Genomic DNA, 23,183 nt, shown 5'->3' with positions numbered 1-23,183 from the left:
TCTTTCCACTGAGCCACGCTGCTTCTAACATGTTCCCTGCCCCCCAGAAACTTAGTCTAGAGCGGGAGGTAGTCATAACCATAAATTCTGGATATGACTAGTACTTGATATTTGGTGCAACTGTTCAAGTTGTCAGTTGTGGTGCTGCTGTGTGTGTGTGTGTGTGTGTGTGTGTGTGTGTGTGTTGTGTGGGGGGCTTGGCTGTAGAGAAGGCTCGATGACACAACAGCTCTGTAAACCTTTAGTTTGGTCTGGAGCCCGATGCCCACACATTCTGACAGTCCCCCAAAGAATGTACTGGCCTTCTTCATTCCGTTTTCTGTTGCCTTTTCTGTCATTGTGTTGGTGGTCATTAGGCTTCCTTGCTTAACAGAATTCTGTAACAGCTTTTAGCTCTATGTTGCCAATAGGAGTTTTGGTTTTGTGTGTGTGGCTTCCCTGGAACAGACTGGCACATCGCCTCAGTTTTCCAGTAATTGATTTTAAAAGCTCCCTTTTCCCTTTGCTGTATTTTGATAACAGCACCTACATATCACAGAATGGTTGTCAGTGCACCCTGAACTAATCAATCAATCAATCAATCGTATTTATTGAGCGCTTACTGTGTGCAGAGCACTGTACTAGGCGCTTGGGAAGTACAAGTTGGCAACATATAGAGACAGTACCTACCCAACAGTGGGCTCACAGTCTAGAAGGGGGAGACAGAGAACAAAACCAAACATATTAACAAAATAAAATAAATAGAATGGATATGTACAAGTAAAATAAATAAATAGAGTAATAAATATGTACAAACATAGATACAGGTGCTGTGGGGAAGGGAAGGCGGTAAGACGGGGGGATGGAGAGGGGGATGAGGGGGAGAGGAAGGAGGGGGCTCAGTCTGGGAAGGCCTCCTGGAGGAGGTGAGCTCTCAGTAGGGTCTTGAAGGGAGGAAGAGAGCTAGCTTGGCGGATAGTCAGAGGGAGGGCAGTCCAGGCCCGGGAGATGACGTAGGCCGGGGGTCAATGGTGGGACAGGCGAGAACGAAGCACAGGGAGGAAATTAGCGGCAGAGGAGCGGAGGGTGTGGGCTGGGCTGGAGAAGGAGAGAATGGAGGTGAGGTAGGAGGGGGCGAGGTGATCGACAGCCTTGAAGCCCAGGGTGAGGAGTTTCTGCCTGATGCACAGATTGGTAGCCACTGGAGATTTTTGAGGAGGGGAGTAACATGCCCAGAGCGTTTCTGGACAAAGACAATCCGGGCAGCGGTGTGAAGTATGGCTTGAAGTGGGGAGAGACATGGGGATGGGAGATCACAAAGGAGGCTGATGCAGTAGTCCAGACGGGATAGGATGAGAGCTTGAACGAGCAAGGTAGTGGTTTGGATGGAGAGGAAAGGGAGGATTTTGGCAATTTTATGGAGCTTTGGGCTTAGGTCTCTCATCCTGAGGTCATGCGGGTGCTTATTTGCTCTCCATTTTTTAAAAAATGGCATTTAATAAGTGTTTACCTATGCTCCAGGCACTGTACTGTCCTCTTGTTTTCATTTTCTTTCAGTAGATGGTGTGTGACCATCTCTTTTGACTTCTCTTGCCCAATAGATCATGTGTTCCGTGACATTAACACTGCGTCTCCAAAGTTTGGCTCCATCTTCAGCCTGTGGCTTAGGTTTTTACACTTTGCCATATCATTCCGTCCTCATGTAAACCATTGTAATGTGACTTACCCTTCTAATTCCCAATATATAATGTAACTAGTCACTAATGATTGTTAGTGGGCTCCATGAAGGACTAGCATCATTTTGAATTACAATGTGTTTATCAGGCAAAGCCCATCAGGAGGACCAGATAATCGCCCTCCTTATCTCAGAGCCTCTTCCATTGTCTCAGAGGTTTGAACCCAAAAACAACTGGAAAGAGGGTGATGAGGCATTATGTGAGCCTGGCTTCTACCTCTATGCCTCCTTGATCAGCTCAGTGCTTCCTTACCCCACATCACTCCTCTCCATCCTCTGGAGGAGCATTAATCAATCAATTGTATTTATTGAGCACTTACTATGTGCAGAGCAGTGTACTAAGCGCTTGGGAAGTACAAATTAGCAGGAGCATTAGCAGGTACATGACACCCCCATAGTTCCCATGCATGTCTCTGTCCTCCAGAAGAGCATAAGCAGCATGGCCTAGTGGCAAGAACACGGGCTTGTGGTCAAAGGACGTGGGTTCTAATCCCGGCTCTCCCACTTGTCTGCTGAGTGACCTTGGGCAAGTCACTTCTCTGTGCCTCAGTTCCCTCATTTGTAAAATGGGAATTAAGACTTTGAGCCCCGGGTGGGACAACCTGATTACCTTGTGCTTTCCCCAGCACTTAGAGCAGTGCTTGGCACATAGTAAGCACCTAACAAATACCATAATTATAATTATTATCATTATTAGAAGGCCTAAGGTCCAGGGGTTAGGGTAGCAGACACAACATGCAGTGGTGAAAAGCTTGCAGAGGTGTGTAAAGCTCGTGGGAAAATAACCCAGATCTTCCCTGCTGTGCCCCCTGCCTTGTCTTCATCAAATTGGATGATATGATTGGCAGATGTTTCAAACAATTCAGTTCACATCTGCAGGAAAGTGGAAATGGCTCATTAACATGATGTAAATCAACTCAGCCAACAGGGTGGGCGATGATCAGGTGCGAGTCCCAGATATTCTAGACTGTGAGTCCATTTCTAGACAAGTGAGCCCGTTATTGGGTAGGGACCGTCTCTATATGTTGCCAACTTGTACTTCCCAAGCGCTTAGTACAGTGCTCTGCACACAGTAAGCGCTCAATAAATACGATTGAATGAATGACTATGCCCATAATCCAATCAAATGCTCCCTAGGGCAATTTGCACCTCTATCATGTACCCAAAGCAACCAGTTCATACGAGTCCTGGACTCCCACCTACCGCATGACAGGAGCACATAGGAAAGGAGGATAAGGGAAGCACAGACTCAAAATGAATTTTCAAATTCTGGTCACTTCACAGAAAACCTTAGAGCTATGTGAAATAGTTCTCATAATCCTCTTCCACTGTTCCCTGGGCTATTGTAGTTGGCGTTGGCTGTTGTAAAGTAGCAGCAGGAGCATGCTATCATTTTCCTTATTTCTCGAGTAAGCTCACTGTGAGCAGGGAATGTGGCTGTTTATTGTTGTACTGTACCCTCCCAAGCGCTTAGAACAGTGCTCTGCAGACAGTAAGTGCTCAGTAAATACGATTGAGTGAATGAATGAATGAATGCAGCGTAAGTGTCTTGCTATGCAACCTATGAGAAGAAATCATCCAAAGAAGAATCTGATAGTCACCCCACCTCCAGGCTCCAGGCATTTCAGTATACATCCCCATACTCTCTGATTCCTATAGAAGTAATTTAATCTGTGTGTTTTCCCTTATAGACTGTGAGCTCCTTGAGGACAGGGAACATGTCTACTATCTCTACTATATTTCTCTCTCCCGATTGTCTAGTACAGAGCTGGGCACACAGCAATTATAATAATAATTATGGTATTTGTTAAGCATTTACTATGTGCCAGGCACAGTACTAAGCACATGGGGTGAATACAAGCTAAACGGGTTCGAAGCGGACCAGGGACTCTGCATGGGGCTCGTGGTCTCAATTCCCATTTTACAGATGTGGTAACTGAGGCCCAGAGAAGAGAAGTGACTTGCCCAAGGTCCCACAGCACACAGGTGGTGGAGCTGGGATAATTATAATAATAATTATGGTACTTGTGAAGCACTTACTACGTGCCAGGCACAGTACTAAACACATGGGGTGAATACAAGCTAAACGGGTTGGAATTGGACCAGGGACTCTGCCTGGGGCTCGTGGTCTCAATCCCCATTTTACAGATGTGGTAACTGAGGCCCAGAGAAGAGAATTGACTTGCCCAAGGTCCCACAGCAGACAAGTGGTGGAGCTGGGATTAGAACCCACAACTTTCTGACTATCCACTACACCATGCTGCTCCTCAGTAAGCACTCAATAAATATGATTGATTCTTTCTCTGGGAACAGCAGCAATTACAAATACCATCACCACCATTAAGTGTTGCTCAGCTTCAGTGTACTAACACTGCTGTTCTGAGAATCTCCGAGTGTATGTTCAATTATGCTCACATTATTCTCTGAAGAAGTACTGAAGCTTCTCTTATCTCTCGTTTACAACTGCCACCAGAGTCTATTGCCTCTAAACAGCCCTCATAATTTCCATAAATTGCCTCACTGGTGATGCTGAGACCTTAAACTCTTCATAGAATCTTTTGTCTTGAAAAGGCTAGATTTGATAGATGCATATCTTTGTATGGAGATCAGATCAAAATTCCTGGTTTCTCTATGCAAAAGAATACCCCATTTCCCAGTGCAGTGTGGTTCTATCCCTTAGCTGTTTAACATGCCACTGCAGTAAAGAAAGGAGATGGAGACTATTAGGTTTGCTGTAACTCCTCATTCAAGTGCTCTGGGGGTAACATAGTGAAAGGTAACGAGAATGTCAATTTTAGCATTAATCACCACCATTCCCAGACAGAAAATGTGACATTTTAAGACAACAAATCTATCAGAGATATTTATTGAACTCTTACTGTGTGCAGAGCACTGTACTAAGCTCCCTGCCTACGTAAGGAGCCTCCGCATTTCCCACTCTTGAGTCAAGACAAAGCAAAACGAAACTGAATGCCAATTGCTTTCTTCTCAACTCATACCTTCAGTTTTAATTATTCATTTTCCCTCCACAGATTACACTGAATTACTTTTTTCTTTGATTATAATGCAATAACAGTTGTCTTCATCCTAATTTGAATATGACAGACTGTTCTTTCTAGTGGAACACATTCTAAGTAGAAAGAAAATCATTCTGGAGTTATCAATAAAATGACTCAATCATGAGATTTAGTGGATGGAATCTGAAGAAAGTGCTCTATTGAAAAGAGGGGGAAAAATATAAATATGGTGAAGGTGGGTTTTTTAAAAAGGATTTTAAGGATCAAACCAAATCTAACAGTCCAGGTTGGAGCACTGCAAAGTGAGGGAGGATTAGAGGAGCCATTCTTTCGATTCCTCTGGACAATTCTGGGGAAAGGTTTCTTAGAACTGGGGAATTCCTTAGGTATTGGATTTGCTCCCTTTATTCGCCCCTCCCTCAGCCCCACAACACTTATGTAAATATCCATAATTTATTTATTTATATTAACGTCTGTCTCCCCCTCTGGACTGTAAACCCATTGTGGGCAGGGAATATGTCTACCAACCTTTATTCTCCCAAGCGCTCAGTACAGTCCTCTGCCCATAGTAAGTGCTCAATAAATGATGTTGTTTGGTATTGTCAGGAAGCTTCTCAGCTGAGTTGAATATTCTAATGTTCTGGGTAGTGAAGTGGCTCCTCTATTAAGCTTATCAAGTTTAACTGGGGAAACGATCATGAATGGATGTTGGAAGATATTTTGTCTACTATCTCCTTGACTCTCCCACGACCAGCCCCCCAACAATTCCTTCCCCAGCCCCACACACAATCTCGAGCTATCACCTCACTTCCCTCCTTCCATTCCTGCCCAAATTCCTTGAATGAGTTCTGCACTCCCATTGTCTCCACTTCCTCTCCACTAATTCATTCATTCAATTGTATTTATTGAGCACTTACTACGTGCAGAGCACTGTACTAAGAGCTTGGAAAGTACAGTTCAGAAATTGAGAGACAATCCCTGCCCACACCAGTCTTACAGTCTAGAAGGGGGGAGACAAGAGTTCAAAACAAGTCAACAGGCATCAATATGAATATAATTTTACATGCATACACATCGAGCCCACTGTTGGGTAGGGACCGTCTCTATATGTTGCCAACTTGTACTTCTCAAGCGCTTAGTACAGTGCTCTGCACATAGTAAGCACTCAATAAATACGATTGAATGAATGAATGAATGAAAATGCCCCTCTCAGGATCGCAACTGGAGTTTCCAGTACTCTGCCAGTCCCAACTTTAGGAGGGAGAGTAAGGCAGAGGCATACCCATTCCATTCCTAGCTTGGCCAGTGGTTAGCGAGTGGAAGGCAATCGGCTATGAGTCAAAACTCATCCATGCTGGGCAGCAGCTGCATGGGAAAGAGTCATTCCTTCATTCATTCAATTGTATTTATTGAGCACTTACTGTGTGCAGAGCACTGTACTAAGCGCTTGGGAAGTACAAGTCAGCAACATATAGAGATGTTCCCTACCCAACAATGGGCTCACAGTCTAGAAGGGGGAGACAGACAACAAAACAAAGCCTGTGGACAGGTGTCAAGTCATTAGAATAAATAGAAGTAAAGCTAGATGCACATCATTAACAAAATAAATAGAACAGTAAATATGTAGAAGTAGGCAGAGGCTCAGGTTGACTGTGGGGAAGGAGGCAATGGTCAACCATTTCCACATTTTTACCAAGAAAATTCTCTGGATCATTTACCAGAACAATTGCAGATGGAGGTGGGGCATTCTGGGAGAGATGTGTCCCTGACGTCACTATGGGTCAGACATGACTTGACAGCATAAGACAACAACAACAACGCATCAAAATAAGTTAACAGGCATCAATATAAGCACTTAGTACAGTGCTTTGCACACAGTAAGTGCTCAATAAGTACAATTGAATGAATGAATGAATAGAATTATAGCTATATGTACACATCAAAACTAGTAAATAGGCCTCAATATAAATAAACAGAATTATAGATATATGACTCCCTCTCTAGACCCCTTGCAAGCTGGCTTCCACCCACTCCACTAAAACTGCTCTCTCTTAAGTCATCAGTGCTCCCTTCCTTGCCAAATCCTAATTTTCCTAGACCTCTCAGCTGCCTTTATTATTGTGAATCACCACCTTCTCCTCGAAACATTAGTTAATGTTGGTTTCATCGGCACTGCCCTCTCCCAATTCTCCTCCTACCTCTCTGGCTGTGCCTTCTCATTCACTTTCACTGGTTTCTTCTCTTCCACCCACCCCCTAAATGTGGGGATCCTTCACAGACCAACTCTGGGTCCCCTTCTATTCTCTGTCTACACTCAGTCTCTTGGAGAACTCATTTGCACCCATGGCTTCAACCACCACCTCTGTGTCATGCCCTAGTAAATAGAGCCTTGGCCTGGAAGTCGTAAGGTCATGGGTTCTAATCCCGACACAGGCACTTGTCTACTTTTTGACCACGGGCAAGTCACTTAGCTTCTCTGGACCTCAATCACTTCACCTGTGTCCAGCCCGATCTGCTTGTATCCACCCCAGTGCTTCTTACAGTATCTGGCACATAGTAAGTGCTTAACATATACCATTATTATGATTATCATTGTTATTATTATTATGTGAATAACTCCCAAATTTACCTCTCTAGCCTCTGCTTCTCTCTCTACAGTCTCATATTTCCTAGTGCCTTTGGAACATCTTTATTTGTATATCTCATTATCACCTCAAACTTGTCCAACTCAAGTCCTCATCTTCCCATTCAAACCCTCTCCTTCACAATTGTCTTCAATTTTTCATCTAGGATTCGGCATGATCTGAGTCTCTATTTGACTTGGCTCGCAAATCTTTTCTGCTGTCTTCCTTGCTTTTGGTTTCCATATTCCAGCTCAAACTACAGTGGTTGTTTCCATGTCTTGCTGTGGCTCATTCTCTTCATGCCTGGAAGTCAGAAGGTCATGGGTTCTACTTCCAGCTCCACCACTTGTCTGCTGTGTGACATTGGGTACATCACTTCACTTCTCTGTGCCTGAGTTACCCCATCTGTAAAATGGGGATTGAGTCTGGGAGGCCCACATGGAACAGGATTTCAACTCTATTTGCTTGTATCCACTCCAGTGCTTAGTACAGTGCCTGGCACAGAGTCAGCACTCAACAAATACCATCATCGCCATCATTTGCATCTTCTAGCATAATTGGGTTATTGATCCTAACCTCACAGCACTTAAGTACATACTCTATTTACCCTAACTCTAATTTAATTTGTTGTCTCTTTCCCCCCATAGGCTGAAAACTCCTTGTGGAAGGAGATCATGTCTAACAACTCTATAATATTGTACTCTCCCAAGTACTTAGTATTCATACTTTCATCAGTTGCATTTATTAAGCACTTACTATGTGCAGAGCACTGTACTAAGTGCTTAGGAAAGCACAGCACAACATCACCTCCCTTCTCTCCCTCTACAGCCCAGCCCTCACCCTCCGCTCCTCTGCCACTAGCCTCCTCACCGTGCCTCGTTCTTGCCTGTCCTGCCGACAACCCCTGGCTCACGTCCTACTCCTGACCTGGAATGCCCTCCCTCCACACATCTGCCAAACTAGCTCTCTTCCTCCATTCAAAGCCCTACTGAGAGCTCACTTCCTCCAGGAGGCCTTCCCAGACTGAGCCCCTTTTTTCCTCTCCTTCTCCCTATCCCCCCCACCCTACCCCCTTCCCTCGTGTATATTTTTACAGATTTATTACTCTATTTATTTTACTTGTACATATTTACTACTCTATTTTGTTAATGATGTGCATATAGCTGTAATTCTATTTATTCTGATGGTTTTGATACCTGCCTACATGTTTTGTTTTGTTGTCTGTCTCCCCCTTCTAGACTATGAGCCCGTCGTTGGGTAGGGACCATCTATATATGTTGCCGACTTGTACTTCCCAAGTGCTTAGTACAGTGCTCTGCACACAGTAAGCGCTCAATAAATACGATTGAATGAATGAATGAACAATAAAGAGTGACAATCCCTGCCCACAGTGAGCTCACGTAATGTTCGATAAATAATAATAATTAAGTGCTAGCTGTGTGCCAAGCACTGTTCTAAACACTGGGCTAGATCCAGGTTAGTGAGGTTGGACACAATTCCTGTTCCAGACAGGGCTCACAGTCCTAATCCCCATTTTACAGATGAGGTAACTGACACCCAGAAGAGTGAACTGTGTTGGGGTTAGAACCCTTGATCTTCTAACTCCCAGGCCTGTGTTCTATCCACTAAGCCATGATTAAAAGTCTCAGTCAATGCTGCATCCTAACTGACATCTTGAAGTCAATTGCCAAGGTGAGAATGGGAAGAAGAGTTCAGTTTGGGAGAAGTTGAGTTTCATCGATGGCTTGATTGACTGCTTTGCTGACTACTTTCCACACGTTCATTGCACGGATTCCCATCCTGCCTCTTCAGTATTGAATCTATGGTTCTGTTATAACTGCTCAAGGAGTTAAATGTGCCATTGAGTGGGATTTAGGTCTTGCAGACTTAGAGGAAGTTTGGAGAATTCTGTCGACGTAGAGTTTTGTCTGGAGCCTCCTGTCACGCTACCACACACAGTATGACTATCACAAAGTCAATGAATAACTTCCTTGTCAATTGTTGTGGCGTTGGTCAATGTGCTGCCTAGGAAACAATTTGACAATTTTTCACTCGGTTCTCTGGGGCAGGTTGATCCATTACCTTGGTTTTCTTCAGATTTATTCTCAGCCCTTTAAGTCTGACATATTTGGTAAAGTGCTGTACAGTCATTTACCCATCCTAGGGACAGTCGTCTACATACAACAAATTGACATCCAAAGTCCGCTAAACTGACCTGTGGCCTTGGCCAAGTCACTTCTCTGGTTTTCTTTTTTGCTTGTTTTTCTTCATTTTATTTATTTATTTTTTTTGGTATTTAAGTGCTTATTTTATGCCAGTAAATCCTGGAGTAGAGACAAGTTAATCAATCAATCAATCAATCGTATTTATTGAGTGCTTACTGTGTGCAGAGCACTGTACTAAGCACTTGGGAACTACAAGTTGGCAACATATATAGACAGTCCCTACACAACAATGGGCTCACAGTCTAAAAGGGGGAGACAGAGAACAAAACCAAACATACTAACAAAATAAAATAAATAGAATAGATATGTACAAGTAAAATAAATAAATAAATAAATAGAGTAATAAATATGTACAAACATATATACATATATACAGGTTGTATATATGTACACAAGTTAATCAGGTTGGACACAGTCCATGTCCCACAGGGGGCTCACACTTTTAATTTACCTTTCACAGATGATGTAACTGAGGCACAGAGAAGTTAAATGACTCACCCAAGGTCATGCAGCAAACACTTGGCAGAGCTGGGATTAGAACCCAGATCCTTCTAACTCCCAGCCTGTGCTCTATCCTCTAGTCTATGCTGCTTCTGTCTGCTTCAGTTTCCTCATCTGAAAAATGTGGATTAAATCCTACTCCCTCTTATTTGGACTGTGAGCTCCTGTGGGTTAAGCTCTCTGTCCACCCTGATTGTCTTGTATCCACTCCAACGCTTAGAATGGTATTTTTTGCATAGCGAATGCTTTTTGTCTCGTCTTACGCTGTCGAGTCATTTCCAACCTATCATCAATCGTATTTATTGAGCGCTTACTATGTGCAGAGCACTGTACTAAGCGCTTGGGAAGTACAAATTGGCAACATATAGAGACAGTCCCTACCCAACAGTGGACTCACAGTCTAAAAGGGGGAGACAGAGAACAAAACCAAACATGCTAACAAAATAAAATAAATAGAATAGATATGCACAAGTAAAATAAATAAATAAATAAATAAATAAATAAATAAATAAATAGAGTAATACATATGTACAAACATATATACATATATACAGGTGCTGTGGGGAAGGGAAGGAGGTGAGATGGGGGGGGGACGGGGAGAGGAAGGAAAGGGCTCAGTCTGGGAAGGCCTCCTGGAGGAGGTGAGCTCTCAGCAGGGCCTTGGCTGCTCCATGGACACATCTCTCCCAGAAAGCCCCACCTCCATCTGCAAATGTTCTGATCGTGTATCCAGAGAGTTTTCTTGGTAAAAATCCAGAAGTGGTTGGCCATTGCCTTCTTCCGCGCTGCCGGCTTGAGTCTCTGCCCTCGACTCTCTCCCGTGCCGCTGCTGCCCTGCACGGGTGAGTTTTGACTAGTAGCAGATTGCCTGCCACTCACTAGCCACCGCCGGAGCTAGGAATGGAATGGACAGGCCTCTGCTCGACTCTCCCTCCCGTAGCCGAGACTGGTAGAGGACTAAAAATTCTACAGGTGCAATGTTGAGAGGAGAAGTGAATGCTTAGCAAGAACCATTATTATCGTTATTATTATTATTGTCGTTGTTATGTATGGAAGCACTTTCCAACACCTGCATCCAGAATTAATGTTGTGTCATCCCCTTTTAGACTGTGAGCCCACTGTTGGGTAGGGACTGTCTCTATATGTTGCCGACTTGTACTTCCCAAGCGCTTAGTACAGTGCTCTGCACACAGTAAGCGCTCTATAAATACGATTGATGATGATGTTGATGATGTGTAGAATACACTGAACACACCTTGATCTACGTGCATATCCTTTCTCCCCTCCGAATCAACTTTACACTTAATAATAATAATAATGGCATTTATTAAGCACTTACTATGTGCAAAGCACTGTCCTAAGCGCTGGGGTGATACAAGGTGATCAGGTTGTCCCACTTGGGGATCACAGTCTTAATCCCCATTTTACAGATGAGGGAACTGAGGCTCAGAGAAGTTAATTGACTTGCCCAAGGTCACACAGCAGACATGTGGCGGAGCCAGGATTCGAACCCATGACCTCTGACTCCAAAGCCTGTGTTCTTTTCCACTGAGCCACACTGCTTCTCTAATACACTGAACATACCTTGGTCTACGTGCATATCCTTCCTCCCCTCCGAATCAACTTTACACTTTATAATAATAATAATAATAATAATAATAATAACAACAACATTTATTAAGCGCTTACTATGTGCAAAGCACTGTTCTAAGCGCTGGGGAGGTTACAAGGTGATCAGATTGTCCCACGAGGGGCTCACAGTCTTAATCTCCATTTTACAGATGAGGGAACTGAGGCCCAGAGAAGTGAAGTGACTTGCCCAAAGTCACACAGCTGACAAGTGGCGGAGCCGGGATTTGAACGCACGACCTCTGACTCCAAAGCCCGGGTTCTTTCCACTGAGCCACGCTGCTTCTCTTTTACTGTATACAACACAGTCCTGGGAGTCAGAAGGATTTGTGTTCTAATCCTGGCACCACCTGTTGTCCGCTGTGTGACCTTGAACAAGTCATTTGAATTCTTTGTCTCAGTTACCTCATCTACAATAAAAATAATAACAATTATGGTATTTGTGAAATGGAGATTAAGACTGTGAGACATGGAGATGGAATCCGTATAGCCCTAGTTCTTGCTGGGTTTGGGGTAGTGTGACTTCAAACGGGGCTGCCGATCAAGAAGCAGCGACTCTGCCATTTCTCTGCTGTGTAAACTTGGACAAGTCCCTTAAATTCTCTGCGGCTCAGTTACCTCATCTGTAAAATGGAGATTAAGACTTTGAGCCCCATGTGGGACAACCTGATTCCTTTGTAGCTACCCCAGCACTTAGCACATTAAGCACTTCACAACAACTAACAACTAACACTACTGAGAGCTCACCTCCTCCAGGAGGCCTTCCCAGACTGAGCCCCCTTTTTCCTCTCCTCCTCCCCACCCCCCACCCTACTACCTTCCCCTCCCCACAGCACTTGTATAGATTTGTACAGATTTATTACTCTATTTATTTTACTTGTACATATTTACCACTGTATTTTATTAATGATGTGCATATATCTCTAATTCTATTTATTCTGACAGTTTTGTCACCTGTCTACATGTTTTGTTTTGTTATCTGTCCCCCTTCTAGACTGTGAGCCCATTGTTGGGTAGGGCCCGTCTCTATATGTTGCCGACTTGTACTTCCCAAGCGCTTAGTACAGTGCTCTGCACACAGTAAGCGCTCAATAAATACGATTGAATGAATGAATGTGGAGCAGCATGGCTCAGTGGAAAGAGCACGGGCTTTGGAGTCAGATGTCATGGGTTTAAATCCCACCTGGTTCAAATCCCAGCTCCACCAATTGCCAGCTGTGTGACTTTGGGCAAGTCACTTAATTTCTCTGTGCCTCAATTACCTCATCTGTAAAATGGGGATTAAGACTGTGTGCACCCCGGGGGACAACCTGATCACCTTGTAACCTCCCCAGCGCTTAGAACAGTGCTTTGCACACAGTAAGCACTGAATAAATGCCTTCATTATTATCATTATTATTATGTGGGACAGGGACTGTGTCCAACCTGATTAGACTGCATCTACCCTAGCACTTAGAACAGTGCTTAACACATAATGAGCACTTAACAAATAGCACTATTATTATTATTATTATCGCTCGCAAACCTCCAACAGCACTTATGTACAGACTCTTATATTCTACTATTTCCCCTATTTTAATTGATTTTAATGTGTATTTGCCCTTCTAAACTGCATAATCATGTGTGCAGGGATTCAGCCCATTATATTGTTATATTATTACATTGTACTCTTCCAAGCACTTAGTACAGTGATCTGCAGACAGTAAGTGCTCAATGAATACCACATATTGATTGATTCCTTTACTCAGTAGGCTATGGGGAACAGATCGTCCAGGGCACGCTTGGTTCTGACCCAGTACTAGCCACAATGTTCTCCACCTCCTATATCCCCCTATGATCACACCTCCTCCACGACGCTTTCCCTGACTACTCTTTCATCTTCCTAGACTTTGAGCCTGCTGTTGGGTAGGGACCGTCTCTATATGTTGCCAGCTTGTACTTCCCAAGCGCTTAGTACAGTGCTCTGCACACAGTAAGCGCTCAATAAATATGATTGAATGAATGAATCTCCCTAACTTATTTTCCCTCCTTAATGTGTCATCTATGCACTTGAACCCAAACCCCCATATACTACCTCCACACCGCTAAGAATAATTATAACATTTGCTAAGTACAGTACTAGAATAAACAGAAACATTTCCTGCCCCAAACAAGTTTCCATTCTAGGGGGACGTGGGTCTTGCAGTTTAAATAAGAAGGAAACATTTTTACAGTTGAAACTGGTCTGCTAGATGCTTTGCTGCAAGAAGGTCTTTCACCTCAGAATCATCTGTGCCCAGCGAATCTTGGCTGTCCTTGATGTCTTGATATCTGCCTGGAATACAACATTTTAGCAATCAACATTTATTGTGTAGGGTGGAGATTATGGTTTGATTTGATTTTCTTGTTTCAGCAAAGTTCCTCATAGATGTCTTCATTCTGCAGGAACTTAAGGATCAGATATTTTCATAATTTTTTGGTGCAGTGGTTTTAAGAGCTGTATTGACTGTAAATTCCTCTGTGGACATTAAATACCTCTGAAGACCTTAAGTGCTTCTGTAGAATTTAAGCTCACTGTGGGAAGGGAAGGTATCTACCAACACTCATATTGTACTCTCTCAAGTGCTTAGTACAGTGTTCTGCACTCAGTAAGCGCTCAATAAATACCCTGGATTGATGGATTATTGAGCTTGGCATGCACCAGGCGGTGATCCATTCACTGAACGTTGCTCCCATGAGGTCTACGCCTTCGCAGTTCTCTGATGCCATCTATCACATGTTGCTGTTTAGAGCGCCAGTGCATCCAAATTTTTTATTTCCTTTTTCTCTTTGGAAGGCAACAGTTGGTGTTTGCGATCAGGAGATGGTGTTTGGCACATTCACTCAGCAAAAGTAGTACAGGGCTCTGCCCACACTAAAGGTGCCCAAAATACCGTGGACCGAAAAGTAAGCTGTTTCTGGTGAGTTGCCAATCTCCCGCACCTCAATGACTTCCGAGAGCTCACCTCCTCCAGGAGGCCTTCCCAGACTGAGCCCCTTCCTTCCTCTCCCCCTCGCCTCCCTCTCCATCCCCCCGCCTTACCTCCTTCCCTTCCCCACAGCACCTGTATATATGTATATATGTTTGTACATATTTATTACTCTATTTATTTTACTTGTACATATCTATTCTATTTATTTTATTTTGTTAATACGTTCTGTTTTGTTCTCTGTCTTCCCCTTCTAGACTGTGAGCCCACTGTTGGGTAGGGACTGTCTCTATATATTGCCAGCTTGTACTTCCCAAGCGCTTAGTACAATGCTCTGCACACAGTAAGCGCTTAATAAATATGATTGATTGATTGGGTGGGCATCACTTCCAACTCTTTCTGGTATTGGAATCACTCAAGGCAATTAATTCATCCAATATTGGTTTATATACCAATGATACCATATGCATATGAGGATGAGAGTGAGTGTGTGCTATGCACCCCATGTATATTGGTTAGAATGTTAATAATCGTGACATTTGTTAAGCACTTATCACTTACCACTAAGCTTTTTAGACTGTGAGCCCACTGTTGGGTAGGGACTGTCTCTATATGTTGCCAACTTGTACTTCCCAAGCGCTTAGTACAGTGCTCTGCACACAGTAAGCGCTCAATAAATACGATTGATGATGATGATGATGATGTGCCAAGCACTTGATACAAGATAATCAGCCCCTTTCCCTCATTAGGACTGGGAGACAGAGAAGCAGGATAACATAGTGGCTAGAGCATGGGCTGGGAGTCAGAAGGTCATGGGTTCTAATCCAGGCTCTGCCACTTGTCTGATGTGTGATCTTGGGCAAGTCACTTCACTTCTCAGGGCCTCAGTTCCGTCATCTGTAAAATGGGGATTGAGGCTGTGAGCCCCACATAGGACAGGGACTGTGTTCAACTCGATTTTCTTCTACCCACCCCAGTGCTTAGTGCAGTGCCTGGCACAAAGTAAGCCCTTAATGTGGTGAGCCCACAACAAGCTGCCTTTTTAATGACTGTTTGAGATCCCACAAACAACAACAAGGAGGAGACTTCACAAAACTCTACCTGAGTAGGGCCTGTGGGGGAGGCAGAGCATGGAGGGAGGTGGGGCTTTCTCTCCCCATTCTAATAATAATAATAATAATAATAATAATAATAATAATGGCATTTGTTAAGTGCTTAGTATGTGCAAAGCACTGTTCTAAGCGCCTGGGGTGGATACAAGGTGATCAGGTTGTCCCACGTGGGGTTCACAGTCCTAATCCCCATTTTACAGATGAGGTAACTGAGGCACAGAGAAGTTAAATGACTTGCCCAAAGTCACACAGCTGACAAGCGGCAGAGCCAGGATTGGAACCCATGACCAGTAATATGTCTTGAACAAATCAAATATTTCCACATAGAGCCGCAGCTGCCAGGCCTAAGGCAGATAGACAGTGGTTGCTTTGAGGCTCGCACTCCGAGACACAGAGAGAAGCAAGCATTGGAGCAGTAGAAGGCAGCAGCCCTTGGAAGCAGAAAGAAGAAGTATTGGCAGAACGGGCTCCTTTGACCACAGACTGGTATCGGACCCTTGGTGGAGAGGAGCAAGTCAGTGTGTTTATGTGTCACTTCCTTGCACATTGGTAAGACTAAGTAAAAAAACTTTTCCCAGTAACCTTGGCAATCAGAGGTATGGTATGACTGATTTCTACTACGGGCTTTGGAGTCAGAGGTCAGGGGTTCAAATCCCGGCTCCACCAATTGTCAGCTGTGTGACTTTGGGCAAGTCATTTCACTTCTCTGGACTTCAGTTCCCTCCTTTGTAAAATGGGGATTAAGACTGTGAGCTCCCTGTGGGTCAACCTGATCACCTTGTAACCTCCCCAGCGCTTAGAATAGTGCTTTGCACATAGTAAGTGCTTAATAAATGCCATCATTCTTATTATTATTATTACTACATGTGATCCAGGCTCCTCCGGTCCAGAAAGGTCCTGGCAGGAACGAACCGGGGAATTGCAACACTTAACAAGTATCACCATCATTACTATGATTATTTTACAATGAGGGAACTGCTGAGGCACAGAGAAGTGAAGTGACTTGTCCAAAGGCACACAGCAGGCAATTGGCAGAGCCAAGATTAGAACCCAGGTTCTTTGACACCCAGGCCTGTGGCTTTAGGCCACAATGCTTCAATCTGCCCAAGCACTAGAGGTTGATTACCTCAAGTCCTCTAGACTGTGAACTCCTTGTAGGCAGGGATTGTATCTCTTTATTGCTTTATTGTACTTTCCCAAGCGCTTAGTGCAGTATTCTGCACACAGTAAGCAGTCGATAAATGTGATTGAATGAATGAATTACAAAAACAAGAACCTACTTCTGTTCTATAAAACTGCTTCCTTTACATTTCCATTTTCAGGTAGGTTTTTTTTTTCTTTTTGTGGTATTTGTTAAATGGTTGCTATGTACTAGGCACTCAACTAAGCACTGGGGTGGATATAAGCTTTTAGACTGTGAGCCTACTGTAGGGACTGTCTCTATATGTTGCCAATTTGTACTTCCCAAGCGCTTAGTACAGTGCTCTGCACATAGTAAGCGCTCAATAAATACAATTGATGATGATATAAGCTAATCAGGTTGGACACAGTCCAAGTCCCACATGGGGCTCACAGCCTTAATCGCCATTTTGTAGATGAGATGAGTCAGTCAGTCAATCGTATTTTTTGAGCGCTTGCTGCCTGGGGAGCACTGTGTTAAGTGCTTGGGAGTATAACAATATAAAAGACACATTCCCTGAGGCACAGAGAAGTCGAGTGACTTGCCCAAAATCACACAGCAGACAAGTGGCGGAGCTGGGATTTGAACCCAGGTCCAGAGCAGTGAATAACATTTCCGATCACCCCAGCCTTGAATTAGTTCTGGTGACTTCAGAATCTAGGTTTTCAGCTCAAGTAATCCCTGCATATACATCAGCAAACTTCTCGTCCCTACTGGAGGTCTTGGCTGTGCTTGCTGGGAATCACATTGATTTAGAAGGGCAGATGGCTTCGGTTTTCCTCGCGTGTAATAATGGTCATCTCTAACCTCGCTTTGGACTTTTCTACCGTGTTGTCAACACCACAGGTTTTTGCATTGGTCTCCTGGTGAGACCTGACACACATTCTTTCTCACTTAAGTGAATATTTTAATAACCCTGAACCAGTTATTGGAAAGTGGAAAGATAGTGGACTTCAGATATTCGCCTAGCTGTTTACCATCCCACGGGGCTACTGTGTGACTTATGGTTAATTAAAAACAATTGGAAAGCACATCCAAGCTTCTTGGAACTTATACATGAATATAATAATTTGCTAGAACAAAAGGTCTGCCACAAATGATTCGAAGACTGTTTCCAAGGGTGTCCTTTAGAACATGGAATGGTCATGCTTGGTTTGTTAACATTAAAAATACACGTAAAATGGCCAATTCAAGTAGCTATAATAATAATAATGATAATAATGGTATGTGTTAAATGATTACTGTGTGTCAAGCAGTCTATTGAGCACTGGGGTAGATATCAGATCCCTTCTCAGGGTGGCACTTGGAGAGTTTCCAGTCTTCTACCAGTCTTGGCTATGGGAGGGAGAGTCAAGCAGAGGCCTACCCATTCCATTCCTAGCTTGGCCAGTGGCTAGTGAGTGGAAGGCAATTTGCTACGAGTCAAAACTCACCCATGCTGGGCAGCAGTGGCAGGAAAGACAGTTGAGGGTGGAAACTCAAGTTTACTGCTTGGAAAAAGGCAATGGTAAAGCACTTCTGTATTTTGACCAAGAAAACTGTACGGATACACTTCCAGAACGATTGCCGATGGAGAGCGGGGCATTCTGGGGGAGATGTGTCCGTGGTGTCATTATAATAATAATAATGAAAATAATAATGGCATTTTTTAAGCACTTACTATGTGCAAAGAACTTTTCTAAGGTGCTGGGGAGTTTACAAGGTGATCAGGTTGTCCCACAGGGGGCTCATAGCCTTAATCCCAATTTTACAGATGAGGTAACTGAGGCCCAGAGAAGTTAAGAGACTTGCCCAAAGTCACACAGCTGACAATTGGCAGAGTTGGGATTTGAACCCATGACCTCTGACTCCAAAACCCGTGCTCTTTCCACTGAACCACGCTGCTTCTGGTTCGCTGTTATGGGTCGGAAACGGCTCGACGGCATAAGAAAAGATATCAGATAATCAAGTTGGAAGGAGTCCCTATGGGGCTCACAGTCTAAGTGCAGAATTTAAAACTCATTTTACAGATGAGGAAACTGAGGCACTGAGAAGTTAGGTGGCATGCCCAAGGTCACATATTGAGTAAGTAGCAGAGCCAGGATTGAGAAACCAGGTCCTCTGAGTCCCAGGTCTGGGCTCCTTCTATTAGGTCATGCTGCTTCAATGTAAAGTACAGGGCAAACACAAAATGCTCTGAAATTCCAAGCTGTCATAAAAAAACAAAACAAAACAGAACCGGGTACCCTTTTCAAGCTATGATATATTCGCTGATGGCTGAGTTCTGGAGGCTCACGTAGATAAACAGAAGCAAATTATTAGGAATAATTTGCAGAATCAGCAAAAGGCCATGGCCCAACTTTGTTACCCCCAAAAGTCCCCTGTCACGGATAAGTGTGCACTTGGAAATCTCTCCGTTTCTCGGCACAGTGGAAGATTTCTGTCGGGCTTGCAGCGTCAGATACTGTTGATGAATCTCCTCCTAGGGATCATCCTGCCCAAGGAAGCAGTCATAAAATGAAGTAGAACAAACCTTGGCCTTATCAGCTTTCCAGAGAAGCAGTATTGCCTAGTGGATAGAGCACAGGCTTAGGAGTCCTATCCTGACTCTTCCACTTGTCTGCTGTGCGACTTGGGCGAGTCACTTCACTTCTCCGTGCCTCAGTTACCTCATCTGTAAAATGGGGATTAAGATTGCGAGCCCTATCTGGGTTAGGGACCGTATCCAACCCAATTGTCTTGTATTCGTTCATTCATTCATTCAATCGTATTTATTGAGTGCTTAGTGTGTGCAGAGCACTGTACTAAGCGCTTGGGAAGTACAAGTTGGCAACATATAGAGACGGTCCCTACCCAACAGTGGGCTCACAGTCTACAAGGGGGAGACAGACAACAAAACAAAACATAACATATTAACAAAATAAAATAAATAGAATAAATATGTACAAGTAAAATAAATAAATAAGGAGTAATAAATATGTACAAACATATATACATATATACAGGTGCTGTGTGGGGGGGAGGAGGTAAGGCGGGGGATGGGGAGGGGGAGGAAGGGGAGAGGAAGGAAGGGGCTCAGTCTGGGAGCCACCTGTATTCATTCAATCGTATTTATTGAGCACTTACTGTGTGCAGAGCACTGTACTATCACACTCCAGTGCTTAGTACGATGCCTGGGATATAATAAATGCTTAACAAATACCATGAAAAACCAAAAACACTTCTTTCCAAAAGGCCTAGAATGCCCTGGGGGAATGGGGAAGAATATAGCGTCACTGAGACATGGTTCTATGGGTCAAGGGTTAGGATCACACAGTAGTGCAGGGTCCTTCTAGTGTTTGGTTTTGAATTCTAATCCTACCACATTCGTCCCTTAATAATAATGATGACATCTGTTAAGCATTTACTCTGTGCTAAGCGCTGTACTAAGTGCTGGGGTAGATAAAAGATAATAATTTTGATGTCTTGATGCCTGTTTACTTGTATTGATGTCTGCCTCCCTCCCTCTTGACAGTGAGCTTGTTGTGAGAAGGGATGGTCTCTCTTTACTGCTATATTGTACTTTCCCAAGTGCTTAGTACAGTGCTCCACACACAGTAATAATTATAATAATAATAATAATGGCATTTATTAAGTGCTTACTATGTGCAAAGCACTTTTCTAAGCGTTGGGGGGATACAAGGTGATCAGGTTGTCCCGCGTGGGGCTTACAGTCATCATCCCCATTTTATAGATGAGGTAACTGAGGCTCCGAGAAGTTAAGTGACTTGCCCAAGGTCACACAGCAGACATGTGGTGGAGGTGGGATTCAAACCCACGACCTCTGCCTCCAAAGCCCAGGCTCTTTCCACTGAGCAGCGCTCAATAAATACGATTGAATGAATGATCAAGGTCGGATTCAATCCCTGCTCCTCATTAGGATCACGAGTAGGTGGGAGAACAGGAATTCAATTCCCATTTTACTGTTGAGGAAACTGGGGCACAGAGAAGTTAAGCGGCTTTCCCTAGATTGCACAGCAAGTATGTGGTGAAGGCAGGATCCGAAACCAGGTCCTCTGACTCGAAGGCCCACCCTCTTTCCCCTAGGCCATGAGAGATAATTCATCTCTCCTCTTTCAAAGCCTTATTGATGGAAAATCTGCTCCAAGAGGCCTTCCCAGACTAAGCCCTCCTTTCCTCTTGTCTCACTCCCTCCTGCATCACCCTGACTTTTTCCCTTTATTCATCTCCCCTCCCTGCCCCACAGCACTTACGTCCATATCTGTCATTTATTTATTTATATTGTCATCTGTCTCCCCCTCTAGACTGTGAGCTCTTTGTGGGCAAGGAATGTGTCTGTTTACTGTTAAACTGTACTCTCCTACAGTGCTCTGCACACTCTATGTGCTCAATAAATACAATTGACTTACTGACTTCTGACTTCTGCAGTTTCTTGAGTGTTCAATTTTGGGAAGCTAGACTTCACATCAATAAAGAAGCAGTGTGGCTCAGTGGAAAAGAGAACGGGCTTTGGAGTCAGAGGTCATGGGTTCAAATCCCTGTATATATGTATATATGCTTGTACATATTTATTACTCTATTTATTTATTTATTTTACTTGTACATATCTATTCTATTTATTTTATTTTGTTAGTATGTTTGGTTTTGTTCTCTGTCTCCCCCTTTCAGGCTGTGAGCCCACTGTTGGGTAGGGACTGTCTCTATATGTTGCCAACTTGTACTTCCCAAGCGCTTAGTACAGTGCTCTGCACACAGTAAGCGCTCAATAAATACGATTGATGATGATGATGATGAAATCCCAACTCTGCCAACTGTCAGTTGTGTGACTTCGGGCAAGTCACTTCACTTCTCTGGGCCTCAGTTACCTCATCTGGAAAATGGGGATTAAGACTGTGAGCCCCCCATGGGACAACCTGATAATCTTGTAACCTCCCCAGTGCTTAGAACAGTGCTTTGCACATAGTAAGCACTTAATAAATGCCGTCGTTATTACTATTATTATTATTATTACCAAATGGCCGGGCAGTACATAGGCAATGTGACCATGCAATACAGGTCTTTATGATGATAATAATGCTAACAATAATAATAATGGCATTCGTTAAGTGCTTATTCAGTGCCAAGCAGTGTTCTAACTGCTGGGGTAGATACAAACTAATTGGGTTGGACACAGTCCCTGTCCCAAATGGGGCTTACAGTCCAATCTCCATTTTACAGATGAGGGAACTGGGGCACAGAGAAGTGAAGTGATTTGCCCAAGGTCACACAGCAGACATGAGATAGAGCTGGGATTAAAACCCAGATCCTTCTGACTCACAGGTCTGTGGTCTACCCACTAGGCCATGATGCATCTATATGTCATTCATTCAAACATATTTATTGAGCATTTACTGTGTGCAGAGCACTGTACTAAGTGCTTGCACTGTACTAAGCACCACACAGAGAAGCGTTGTCTTGGGTGATGCTGAAACACTGAGTGCCTCCCAACCAGGAGTAGGGCCAGGGCTCCAGGAAGATTAGGAAAACAAAACTCAGAATGGGAGCAATGTGGCCTGGTGGACTAGGGGTCAGGGGACTTTTTTTTTGTATTTAAGTGCTTACTATGTGCTGGACACTGTACTAAGACCTCGGTTCTAATCCCTGCTCTACCACTTGCCTGCTGTGTGATCTTGGGCAAGTCTCTTAACTTCTCTGTGCCTCAGTTACCTCATCTGGAAAATGGGGATTAAGACTGTGAGCCCCATGTGGGACAGGGACTGTGTCCTATCCAATTATCTTGTATCTACCCTAGCACTTAAAACAGTGCTTGACACATAATGTTTAACAAATACCATCATTATTATTCCCTGTGCCACATTTTGCTCATCTGTAAAATTTGGGTTCAATATGATGATGGTATTTGAAGAGCGCTTACTATGTACCAAGCACTGTTCTAAGCACTGATCTGTTCTGCCTCCTACTTAGACTGTGATCCCCATGAGGGACAGAGGCCGGATCTGACCAAATTATCTTGTATCTACCCCAGAAAGTAGTTTAGTATGTGGCACAAAATGCTTAACAAATATAACAATAATTATTATTGTTATTAATAATAATTAATAGTAATTATTGTTATATTTGTTAAGCATTTTGTGCCACAAAATAATAATAATTATTATTAGAATGTAGGATTGGGCTGGTCACTGCCTTCAGCAATGATATGACAGGATGTGGAATATATGGCAGTGGCTATCAGTCCCCCTTCAGCAAAGTGC

General features: G+C 43.7%; 1 non-coding gene across 1 annotated transcript; it reads left to right on the top strand.

Moving 5' to 3' along the window:
- Window positions 1-18,235: 18,235 nt before the first annotated feature.
- On the top strand, window positions 18,236-18,373 carry LOC119929320. Its single transcript, XR_005451450.1, has one exon. It is a non-coding gene; the product is annotated as a small nucleolar RNA SNORA7 (small nucleolar RNA).
- The last annotated feature ends 4,810 nt before the right edge of the window (window positions 18,374-23,183 follow it).

Source organism: Tachyglossus aculeatus, chromosome 5 (assembly GCF_015852505.1).
Source record: "Tachyglossus aculeatus isolate mTacAcu1 chromosome 5, mTacAcu1.pri, whole genome shotgun sequence".
Lineage (NCBI taxonomy): Eukaryota > Metazoa > Chordata > Mammalia > Monotremata > Tachyglossidae > Tachyglossus > Tachyglossus aculeatus.
The sequence above is the reverse complement of the archived record's forward strand: the minus strand, read 5'-3'. Positions and strand labels throughout refer to the sequence as shown.